The sequence below is a fragment of the Coregonus clupeaformis genome, unplaced genomic scaffold (assembly GCF_020615455.1).
Source record: "Coregonus clupeaformis isolate EN_2021a unplaced genomic scaffold, ASM2061545v1 scaf0028, whole genome shotgun sequence".
Classification (NCBI taxonomy): Eukaryota; Metazoa; Chordata; class Actinopteri; order Salmoniformes; family Salmonidae; genus Coregonus; species Coregonus clupeaformis.
In genome coordinates, this window is record NW_025533483.1 from 703,559 (window position 1) to 713,150 (window position 9,592).

A 9,592-nucleotide genomic window follows, 5' to 3' on the forward strand; every position below is an offset into this window, starting at 1 on the left:
GCTCCTGGTCTGGAGATAGCTGGCTGTGTCTGGTCTGGCATTTTTCTTCACAACCTCACCCTTGACCTCGGCCCCGACCTAGTCTGTACAGCAGATAAGTGTGGTTTCCTAGGTGTACAGCATAGGAGAGGAGAAAAGCCATAGAGCTTTAAAATGAACAACTGTATGGAGTCAACAGGGAAGGAAAAAAGCCTAACCATTCTAATGTAGAGCTTTAAAATGAACAGTTGTCCCCACCCCCCCTCCTCCTTTCCACCCCCCAGCCCCCACCCCCCACCCTCCTTTCCACCCCCCCATCCCTCCTTTACACCCCCCCAGCCCCCACCCCCCCACCCCTCCTTTCCACCCCTCCACCCCCCATCCCTCCTTTCCACCCCCCCAGCCCCCCACCCCCCCCACCCCTCCTTTCCACCCCCTCCACCCCCATCCCACCCCCAGCCCCCACCCCCCACCCTACCACAGGAATGCAGCCAGCTGCAGCTCCACTGTTACTGACGACACTCTCACATTAGTGTGAAATACGGAAATACCTGGGGGACCAGACAAGCTAGCAAGCCAGCCAGCCTTCTCCAAGATATTCAAGCCAGGCAGACACAGAACAGCTAACCACCATTACGTGACGCTTTAAACCGATGAGTTACAACAAACAATCAGTGTAGATGAAGGGGAGGAGACAGGTTAAAGAAGGATTTTTTAGCCTCGAGACAATTGAGACATGGATTGTGTATGTGTGCCATTCAGAGGGTGAATGGGCAAGACAAAATATTTATGTGCCTTTGAACTGGTTTTGGTAGTTGGTGCCAGGCGCACTGGTTTGAGTGTGTCAAGAACTGCAACACTGCTGGGTTTTTCACGCTCAGCAGTTTCCTGTGTGTATCAAGAATGGTCCACCACCCAAAGGACATCCAGCCAACTTGACACAACTGTGGGAAGCATTGGAGTCAACGTGGGCCAGCATCCCTGTCGAACGCTTTCGACACCTTGTAGAGTCCACGCCCCGACGAATTGAGGCTGTTCTGAGGGCAAAAAAAGGTGCAACTCAATATTAGGAAGGTGTTCCTAATGTTTTGTACACTGAGTATATTGGGACTATTGATTAAACTTTAATGTAGTGGTGTCTGTAATCATATTGATTAAACTTTAATGTAGTGTGTGTAATCATGGCCTCTGCTGTCAGTGCTGTGACTGGAGTGGAATGTCAGTATTCTCATGTGTTCTGTTTCCACAGTGACGAATATCTAAAACAAACAACCTGGAATCATCTGTGAAAGAAGAAAACGCTCTAATGATAAAATGATGAACACACTTCAATAAAGAAATTGTTTATAGTAAATAGTGTGGATGTTTTCGGGAACTAAGAAGCCTAGAGAGTACAGGCTTTGGTAACACCGGTATGACAAACGGACATGACGGGTAGAGAGATTACAGAAGCATTTATACAATTGTAATTTATTGGACAGATATTGACATGCAGAACATTGCAGGTAAAATGTTCCAGTCAGTTGTTGCTACTGGAGACAAGAGTTGCATTATATGATATTTACATTTCGCTACATGACATTATATCTGTAACAGGCAGACAGACCTGACAGACCAGAACCGGGCCTGTATTCAAAAAGTAGTAGTACTGATCTAGGATCAGATCCCCCCCGTATCAGACCCCGTTAGACCCTATATGTAGTACACTACTTTGGACCAAGGCACATAGGGCTCTGATCAAATGTAGTGCATTATATAGGGAATAGGGTGCATTTGGGACACAGTCCATGTCTCAGGGTCAACATGAAAGGTTCTGTTGTTAGTCCCATGAGTCTGTCTGTCTTTCTCAGGGTCAACATGCCAAACACTTCTCCTCTGCTGTCACTCTGGTGGCTCCTCTGTCTTGCAGCCAAACACCGTTAACCATCCCTCCTGATCCATGGATAAAGTTCAGTCTCAGCCTAAGCACTCCAGAGGGTCATACCCCTCCAGTCCTACAGCTCAACCCTCTCCTATCGCTGGGCCAGCTCAACCCTCTCCCACCGCTGGGCCTGCTCAACCCTCTCCCACCGCTGGGCCAGCTCAACCCTCTCCCACCGCTGGGCCAGCTCAACCCTCTCCCACCGCTGGGCCTGCTCAACCCTCTCCCACCGCTGGGCCAGCTCAACCCTCTCCCACCGCTGGGCCAGCTCAACCCTCTCCCACCGCTGGGCCTGCTCAACCCTCTCCCACCGCTGGGCCAGCTCAACCCTCTCCCACCGCTGGGCCAGCTCAACCCTCTCCCACCGCTGGGCCTGCTGTTTGCAGCTGCAAGTTAGGATTCAACCTTCACATTGTTTCTACTTCATTATTTGCTCAAACAGGCATTCTAGAGAAGTAAGAAATGTCCCGACAATATACAGATGAAATGACCCAGTTTAGCCTGCTATGATTTCCTAACCCAGAGGTGCAGAGAGAAGGAGCTAGCCGACACCAGTAACGAGCTAACCATTCAGAGGTATATACTGTTCATAGCCCAGGGGAGAAGATGGGCCATAGATGGGAGGTGTGACAGAGAGAGAGAGATACGCCCAGGCCGTGAGTAGGCAAACAGGCCCAACCTCCAATCTTACACTAGCCCAAGCCAATGGCATGTACAAGATGCTCAGCAGGCTCTGCTCACACTTACTGGTCTGAGGCCAAACCACACGACTAACAACATTGGACACTTTATGGAGCACAAAGCCTTCACTATCTCATCCTGGAATATCCAAGGCCTGAGGTCATCTGCCTTTGGCCTAAAGAGCAGGAACCTGGACTTCACCAAAGAAATCAGAAATACAGACATTGTCATCCTACAAGAAACATGGTATAGAGGAGACGGACCCACTGGTTGCCCTCTAGGTTACAGAGAGCTGGTAGTCCCATCCACCAAACTACCAGGTGTGAAACAGGGAAGAGGGGGTATGCTCATTTGGTAAAGAGCAGACCTAACTCACTCTATTAAATGAATCAAAACAGGAACATTTTACATTTGGCTAGAAATTCAAAAGGAAATTTCTCAACAGTGAAAAATGTCCTCCTGTGTGCTACCTATATCCCTTCACTAGAATCCCTACTTTAATGAAGACATCTTCTCCATCCAAGAGGGGGAAATCAATAATTTCCAGGCCCAGGGGCATGTATTAGTCTGTGGCGACCTAAATGCCAGAACTGGACAAGAACCTGACACCCTTAGCACACAGGAGGACAAACACTTACCTGGAGGTGACAGCATTCCCTCCCCCATATGCCCCCCTAGGCACAACTACGACAACATAACCAACAAAAACGGGTCACAACTCCTGCAGCTCTGTCGCACGCTGGATCTGTACATAGTCAATGGTAGGCTTCGAGGAGACTCCTATGGTAGGTACACCTATAGCTCATCTCTTGGCAGTAGTACTGTAGACTACTTTATCACTGACCTCAACCCAAAGTCTCTCAGAGCGTTCACAGTCAGCCCACTGACACCCCTATCAGACCACAGCAAAATCACAGTCTACTTGAAAGAGCAATACTCAATCATGAGGCATCAAAGCCAAAGGAACTGACTAATATTAAGAAATGCTATAGATAGAAGGAAAGTAGTGTGGAAACCTTCCCAAAAACAATTAGGAAACAACAAATTCAATCCCTTTTAGATAACATCCTGGAAAAAAACGTTTTACTGTAATAGTGAAGGTGTAAACTTGGCAGTAGAAAACCTAAACAGTATATTTGACCTCTCAGCTTCCCTATCAAATCTAAAAATGTCAAGCAGAAAACCTAAGAAAATTAACAACAATGACAAATGGTTTGATGAAGAATGCAAAAACCTAAGAAAGAAATTGAGAAACCTATCCAACCAAAAACATAAGAGACCCAGAAAACCTGAGCCTACGCCTTCACCATGGTGAATAACTAAAACAATACAGAAATACACTATGGAAAAAGAAGGAACAGCACATCAGAAATCAGCTCAATATAAATGAAGAATCCATAGAATCTAACCACTTCTGGGAAAATTGGAACACACTAAACAAACAACATGAAGAGTTATCTATCCAAAATGGAGATGTATGGATAAACCAATCTTTTTGGCTAAATAACAAAGAACAAACAGCAAAAACATATACATGATCAAATACAAATCTTAGAATCAATATTAATGACTACCAGAACCCACTGGATTCTCCAATTACATTGAATGAACTACAGGACAAAATACAAACCCTCCAACCCAAAAAGGCCTGTGGTGTTGATGTTATCCTCAATGAAATGATACAATTTAAATTGGCTATACTTAAACTCTTTAACATAAAGGCATCTTCCCCAATATTTGGAACCAAGGACTGATCACCCCAATCCACAAAAGTTGAGACAAATCTGACCCCAATAACTACCGTGGGATATGCGTCAACAGCAACCTTGGAAAATCCTCAAAACAATGTACTGAGCAAATGTCAAATTGGCTTTTTATCAAATTACCGTACGGCAGACCACATATTCACCCTGCACACCCTAATTGACAAAGAAACAAACCAAAACAAAGGCAAAGTCTTCTGATGCTTTGTTGATTTCAAAAAAGCTTTTGACTCAATTTGGCATGAGGGTCTGCTATACAAATTGATGGAAAGTGGTGTTGGGGGAAAAAAATACGACATTATAAAATCTATATACACAAACAAGTGTGCGGTTAAAATTGGCAAAAAACACAAATTTCTTTCCACAGGGCCGTGGGGTGAGACAGGGATGCAGCTTAAGTCCCACCCTCTTCAACATATATAATATCAACGAATTGGCGAGGGCACTAGAACAGTCTGCAGCACCCGGCCTCACCCTACTAGAATCTGAAGTCAAATGTCTACTTTTGGAGGGCCTACAGCAGCACCTAGATCTTCTGCACAGATTATGTCAGACCTGGGCCCTGAGAGTAAATCTCAGTAAGACAAAAATAATGGTGTTCCAAAAAAGGTCCAGTTGCCAGGACAACAAATACAAATTCCATCTAGACACCATTGCCCTAGAGCACACAAAAAACTATACATACCTCGGACTAAACATCAGCCCCACAGGTAACTTCCACAAAGCTGTGAACGATCTGAGAGACAAGGCAAGAAGGGCCTTCTATGCCATGAAAAGGAACATAAAATTCAACATATATTTTACATTTTAGTCATTTAGCAGACGCTCTTATCCAGAGCGACTTACAGTTAGTGAGTGCATACATGTTGTTGTTTTTTCATACTGGCACCCCGTGGGGATCGAACCCACAACCCTGGCGTTGCAAACGCCATGCTCTACCAACTGAGCTACACGGGGCCCAATTAGGATCTGGCTAAAAATACTTGAATCAGTTATAGAACCCATTGCCCTTTATGGTTGTGAGGTCTAGGGTCCGCTCACCAACCAAGAATTCACAAAATGGGACAAACACCAAATTGAGACTCTGCATGCAGAATTCTGAAAAAATATCCTCTGTGTACAACGTAAAACACCAAATAATGCATGCAGAGCAGAATTAGGCCGATACCCACTAATGATCAAAATCCAGAAAAGAGCCGTTAAATTCTACAAACACCTAAAAGGAATTCCCAAACCTTCCATAACAAAGCCATCACCTACAGAGAGATGAACTTGGAGAAGAGTCCCCTAAGCAAGCTGGTCCTGGGGCTCTGTTCACAAACACAAACAGACCCCACAGAGCCCCAGGACAGCAACACAATTAGACCCAAACAAATCCTGAGAAAACAAAAATCTATTTACTTGACACATTGCAAAGAATCAACAAAAAAACAGCGCAAACTAGAATGCTATTTGGCCCTAAACAGAGAATACACAGTGGCAGAATACCTGACCACTATGACTGACCCAAACTTAAGGAAAGCTTTGACTATGTACAGACTCAGTGAGCATAGCCTTGCTATTGAGAAAGGCCGCCGTAGGCAGACCTGGCTCTCAAGAAAAAACAGGCTATGTGCACACTGCCCACAAAATGAGGTGGAAACTGAGCTGCACTTCCTATCCTCCTGCCAAATGTATGACCATATTAGAGACACATATTTCCTTCAGATTACACAGACCCACAAATAATTTGAAAACAAACCCAATTTTGATAAACTCCCACATCTATTGGGTGAAATACCACAGTGTGCCATCACATCAGCAAGATGTGTGACCTGTTGCCACAAGAAAAGGGCAACCAGTGAAGAACAAACACCTTTGTAAATACAACCCATATTTACAGTGCCTTTGGAAAGTATTCAGACCCCTTGACTTTTTCCACATTTTGTTACGTTACAGCCTTATTCTAAAATGGATTAAACATATTTTCTCAGCAATCTACACACAATACCCCATAATGACAAAGTGAAAACAGGTTTTTACATTTTTTAGCAAACGTATTAAAAATTAAAAACAGAAATACCTTATTTACATAAGTATTCAGACCCTTTGCTATGAGACTCGAAATTGAGCTCAGGTGCATCCTGTTTCCATTGATCATCCTTGAGATGTTTCTATAACTTGATTGGAGTCCACCTGTGGTAAATTCAATTGATTGGACATGATTTGGAAAGGCATACACCTGTCTATATAAGGTCCCACAGTTGACAGTGCATGTCAGAGCAAAAACCAAGCCATGAGGTCAAAGCAATTGTCCGTAGAGCTCAGAGACAGGACTGTGTCGAGGCACAGATCTGGAGAAGGGTTCCAAAACATTTATGCAGCATTGAAGGTCCCCAAGAACACAGTGGCCGCCATCATTCTTAAATGGAAGAAGTTTGGAACTACCAAGACTCTTCCTAGAGCTGGCCGCCAGCCAAACTGAGCAATCGGGGGAGAAGGGCCTTGGTCAGGGAGGTGACCAAGAACCCGATGGTCACTCTGACAGAGCTCTAGAGTTCCTCTGTGGAGATGGAAGAACCTCCCAGAAGGACAACCATCTCTGAAAGACTCCACCAATCAGGCCTTTATGGTAGAGTGGCCAGACGGAAGCCACTCCTCAGTAAAAGGCACATGACAGCCCACTTGGTGTTTGCCAAAAGTCACCTAAAGACTCTCAGACCATGAGAAACAAGATTCTCTGGTCTGATGAAACCAAGATTGAACTCTTTGGCCTGAATGCCAAGCATCATGTCTGGAGGAAACCTGGCACCATCCCTACGGTGAAGCAAGGTGGTGGCAGCATCATGCTGTGGCGATGTTTTTCAGCTGCAGGGACTGGGAGACTAGTCAGGATCGAGGAAAAGATGAATGGAGCAAAGTACAGAGAGATCATTGATGAAAACCTACTCCAGAGCACTCAGGTTCACCTTCCAACAGGACAACGACCCTAAGCACACAGCCAAGACAATGCAGGAGTGGCTTCGGGACAAGTCTCTGAATGTCCTTGAGTGGCCCAGCCAGAGCCGGACTTGAACCCGATCGAACATCTCTGGATAGAACTGAAAATAGCTGTACAGCAACGTTCCCCATCCAACCTGACAAAGCTTGAGAGGATCTGCAGAGAAGAATGGGAGAAACTCCCCAAATACAGGTGTGCCAAGCTTGTAGCGTCATACCCAAGAAGACTCTAGGCTGTAATCGCTGCCAAAGGTGCTTCAACAAAGTACTGAGTAAAGAGTCTGAATACTTGTGTAAATGTGATATTTCCATTTTCTATTTTATATACACTTGCAAAAATGTCAAGAAAACTGTTTTTGCTTTGTCATTATGTGTGTAGATTGAAGAGGAAAAAATATATTTTAGAATAAGGATGTAACATAACAAAATGTGGAAAAAGTCAAGAGGTCTGAATACTTTCCGAATGCACTGTGTGACAGAGAGAGGGAGTAATGTTCTGTAACCATGGCTGTTGGCTAGGCTCAGGTCCAGATATGACAAGTTTATGTTTCTAATCACGAGAGAGAGATGTGTTTAATCACATTGGCTCTTCGAGACAGAGTGGTGAAGAAGTCAATGTGTTAACAGAGACAGGGCTTCAGACCAGACCTGGGGCTCCAGACCAGACCAGACCTGGGGCTCCAGACCAGACCAGACCTGGGGCTCCAGACCAGACCAGACCTGGGGCTCCAGACCAGACCAGACCTGGGGCTTCAGACCAGACCAGACCTGGGGCTTCAGCCCAGACCAGACCTGGGGCTTCAGACCAGACCTGGGGCTCCAGACCAGACCAGACCTGGGGCTTCAGACCAGACCAGACCTGGGGCTTCAGCCCAGACCAGACCTGGGGCTTCAGACCAGACCTGGGGCTCCAGACCAGACCTGGGGCTTCAGACCAGACCTGGGGCTTCAGACCAGACCTGGGGCTTCAGACCAGACCTGGGGCTTCAGACCAGACCAGACCTGGGGCTCCAGACCAGACCAGACCTGGGGCTTCAGACCAGACCTGGGGCTCCAGACCAGACCAGACCTGGGGCTTCAGACCAGACCAGACCTGGGGCTTCAGACCAGACCAGACCTGGAGCTTCAGACCAGACCAGACCTGGGGCTCCAGACCAGACCAGACCTGGGGCTTCAGACCAGACCAGACCTGGGGCTTCAGACCAGACCAGACCTGGGGCTTCAGACCAGACCAGACCTGGAGCTTCAGACCAGACCAGACCTGGGGCTCCAGCCCAGACCAGACCTGGGGCTTCAGACCAGACCAGACCTGGGGCTTCAGACCAGACCAGACCTGGGGCTTCAGACCAGACCAGACCTGGGGCTTCAGACCAGACCAGACCTGGGGCTTCAGACCAGACCAGACCTGGGGCTTCAGACCAGACCAGACCTGGGGCTCCAGACCAGACCAGACCTGGGGCTTCAGACCAGACCAGACCTGGGGCTTCAGACCAGACCTGGGGCTTCAGACCAGACCAGGGGCTTCAGACCAGACCAGACCTGGGGCTTCAGACCAGACCTGGGGCTTCAGACCAGACCTGGGGCTCCAGACCAGACCTGGGGCTCCAGACCAGACCTGGGGCTTCAGACCAGACCAGACCTGGGGCTCCAGACCAGACCTGGGGCTTCAGACCAGACCTGGGGCTTCAGACCAGACCTGGGGCTTCAGACCAGACCTGGGCTCCAGACCAGACCAGACCTGGGGCTCCAGACCAGACCTGGGGCTTCAGACCAGACCTGGAGCTTCAGACCAGACCAGACCTGGAGCTTCAGACCAGACCAGACCTGGGGCTTCAGACCAGACCAGACCTGGGGCTTCAGACCAGACAAGGAAATCTTTCAAACAAACACTGTGAGCGTTGGCTCTGGCTCAACACGGCAAAGTGACGTTCTCAACTACAAACAAGGAAGTGGGGCACAGAAGCAATCTTTCCCCATTGACAGCAGTTCAGCCAAGCCTGAATTGAAGCCACAGTGACACACATTTGTACATTTTTTTTGTATTATAACTGGATTATATATCCTGTCCAAATGTTGTGAATGATATATATTCATGTCATAGTCACCAGTCAACTCCATTACACTCAAAAGTTACTTTAGCTTCAACCAGTGAATACTGGCGATTGCTAGCTATGCTAGCTATTCTACTGTCTGTCTTAATGAGTGTTAGCATGCTAATAGCACAACCAGCACACGAAAATGTATATTTTTAAGGGGTATGCAGTAGGTT